The sequence below is a fragment of the Triticum dicoccoides genome, chromosome 2A, assembly GCF_002162155.2.
Source record: "Triticum dicoccoides isolate Atlit2015 ecotype Zavitan chromosome 2A, WEW_v2.0, whole genome shotgun sequence".
Lineage (NCBI taxonomy): Eukaryota > Viridiplantae > Streptophyta > Magnoliopsida > Poales > Poaceae > Triticum > Triticum dicoccoides.
This window is the reverse complement of record NC_041382.1, coordinates 122,715,122-122,718,701: the sequence shown is the minus strand read 5'-3', so window position 1 is coordinate 122,718,701 and position 3,580 is coordinate 122,715,122.

Here is a 3,580-nt window from a genome sequence, read left to right as displayed (position 1 = left end):
ACCTGCATGACATCTTTTGTCCTACCCTCCCGTGGCAGCGGGGTCCTATTGAAAACTAAGGGATATTAAGGCCTCCTTTTAATAGAGTACCGGACCAAAGCATTACCACTTAGTGAATACATGAACTTCTCAAACTACGGTCATCACCAGGGTGGTCCCGATTATTGTCACTTCGGGGTTACCGGATCATAACACATAGCAGGTGACTATTGACTTGCAAAATAGGATCAAGAACTCACATATATTCATGAAAACATAATAGGTTCAGATCTGAAATCATGGCACTCGGGCCCTAGTGACAAGCATTAAGCATAGCAAAGTCATAGCAACATCAATCTCAGAACATAATGGATACAAGGGATCAAACCCTAACAAAACTAACTTGATTACATGATAAATCTTATCCAACCCATCACCGTCCAGCAAGCCTACGATGGAATTACTCACGCACGGCGGCGAGCATCATGAAATTGGTGATGGAGAAGGTTGATGATGACGATGGCGATGGTTTCCCCTCTCCGGAGCCCCGAACGGACTCCAGATCAGCCCTCCCGAGAGAGATTAGGGCATGGCAGCGGCTCCATATCATAAAACGTGATGAATCCTTCTCTCTGATTTTTTTCTCCCTAAACGTGAATATATAGAGTTGGAGTTGAGGTCGGTGGAGCCTCAGGGGTCCACGAGACAAGGGGGCGCACCCCAAGGGGGTGGGCACGCCCCCACCCTCATGGACAGGGTGTGGGCCCCCTGGTGTTGATTCTTTTGCCAGTATTTTTTATTTATGCTAAAAATATTCTCCGTGAAGTTTCAGGTCATTCCGAGAACTTTTATTTCTGCACAAAAATAACACCATGACAATTCTGCTGAAAATAGCGTCAGTCCGGGTTAGTTCCATTTAAATCATGCAAGTTAGAGTCCAAAACAAGGTCAAAAGTGTTTGGAAAAGTACATACGATGGAGACGTATCAACTCCCCCAAGCTTAAACCTTTGCTTGTCCTCAAGCAATTTAGTTGACAAACTGAAAGTGATAAAGAAAAACTTTTACAAACTCTGTTTGATCTTGTTGTTGTAAACATGTAAAGCCAGCATTCAAGTTTTCAGCAAAGATTATGAACTAACCATATTCACAATAACATTTCGGTCTCATGTTTACTCATATCAATGGCATAATCAACTAGCGAGCAATAATAGTAAATCTCGGTTGACAACACTTTCTCAAAACAATCATAATATGATATAACAAGATGGTATCTCGCTAGCCCTTTCTGAGACCGCAAAACAAAAATGCAGAGCACCTCTGAAGATCAAGGACTGACTAAACATTGTAATTCATGGTAAAAGAGATCCAGTCATAGTCATACTCAATGTAAACTAATAGTAATGCATGGACATGACAGCGGTGCTCTCCAAATGGTGCTTTTTAATAAGAGGATGATGACTCAACATAAAAGTAAATAGATAGGCCCTTCGCAGAGGGAAGCAGGGATTTGTAGAGGTTCCAGAGCTCGATTTTTGAAATAGAGATAAATAATATTTTGAGTGGTATACTTTCATTGTCAACATAACAACCGAGAGATCTCGATATCTTTGTAGGATCGAAATTATGTCTAGAGGGGGGGGGGTGATTAGACTACTTGACCAAATAAAATCTAGCATTTTCCCAATTTTAGTTCTTGGCAGATTTTAGCAACTTTGCACAAGTCAAGAAATCAACCTACACATGCAATTCTAAGAGTATAGTAGCGGAAAGTAAATCACTTGCATATGAAGGTAAAGGGGGGAGTTTGAGGGAGCAAACGCAATGTTGACATAGAGATTTTTGGCGTGGTTCTGATAGGTGGTGCTATCGTACATCCATGTTGATGGAGACTTCAACCCATGAAGGGTAACGGTTGCGCGAGTCCATGGAGGGCTCCACCCACGAAGGGTACACGAAGAAGCAACCTTGTCTATCCCACCATGGCCGTCGCCCATGAAGGACTTGCCTCACTCGGGTAGATCTTCACTAAGTAGGCGATCTCCTTGCCCTTACAAACTCCTTGGTTCAACTCCACAATCTTGACGGAGGCTCCCAAGTGACACCTAACCAATCTAGGAGACACCACTCTCCAAGAGGTAACAAATGGTGTGTTGATGATGAACTCCTTGCTCTTGTGCTTCAAATGATAGTCTCCCCAATGCTCACTCTCTCTCATAGGATTGGATTTGGTGGAAAGAAGATTTGAGTGGAAAGCAACTTGGGGAAGGCTAGATATCAAGATTTATGTGGTAGGAATGGAATATCTTGACCTCAACACAAGTGTAGGTGGTTCTCTCTCAGAAAATGTATGTTGGAAGTGTAGGCATGTTCTGATGGCTCTCTCCACGAATGAAGAGTGTGTGGAGGGGTATATATAGCCTCCACACAAAATCTAACCGTTACACACAATTTACCAAACTCGGTAGGACCGAATCATGAAACTCGGTTGGACCAATTTAGTTCAAAATGTGAACGTTAGGATTTTCGATGGGACCAACACGTCAACTCTGTGGGACCAATTTCTTTAGGGTTAGGGCATAACGTAATCTCGGTGAGACCTATTACACAAACTCGGTGGGACCGATTTTGGTAATAGACAAACAGAGAGTTGGTCAGGCAAACTCGGTGGGACCGATTCGCTCATCTCGGTTGGACCAAAACGTTATGAAAGGGAAACAGAGAGTTTGCATTGCAATCTCGGTGGGACCGATCGCTCATCTCGGTTGGACTGAAACGTTACGAAGGGAAATAGAGAGATTACAATCCCATCTCGGTGAGACTAAGATACCTATCGGTGAGACCGAAAAGATTAGGATTTCTGGCAGTGGCTATGTCAAGAGAATTCGGTGGCGCCGGATAGAAAGTTTCGGTAGGGCCGAGTTTGACTTTTGGTTTGGGACATATGTGGATATGAGAAAGTAGTTGAGGGCTTTGGAGCATATCACTAAGCATTTTGAGCAATAAACTCATTAAGCAACACCTCACCCCCTCTTGATAGTATTGGCTTTTCGTATGGACTCAATGTGATCTTGGATCACTAAAAAATGTAGAGTCTTGTGCTTTGAGCTTGAGCCAATCCTTTTGTCCTTGGCATTTTGAGGGGTCTACTTTTCTAATCCATGCCATGCCAATCATTGAGCTTTCCTGAAATATTTATCTTGAAATAGCATTAGCTCAATGAGCTATATGTTGTTAGGAATTACCAAAACCACCCAGGGATAGTTGCACTTTCAATCTCCCCTTTTTTGGTAATTGATGACAACATATAGATCAAAGCTTCGACAAATAATAATAAGATTGAAAAACATCGTCGCTTTGAGAAGTATGTGATAAGCAAGAGCTCCCCCTAAATTAGTGCATTATTTAAAATTTGCTTTTGAATGCAAATGCACAATCGATTAGGATTATGGGTTACTCTTCCATGTCACATACATCTTGGTGGAGCGCTCAAAATGATAGAAATTAAAAGCATGCACTCATCACCAAGCAAGTGAATGATCATATAAGGATGTAAGAGATAATATCATCCAATAAGCATTAAGGGTAGCATATGATCAAAC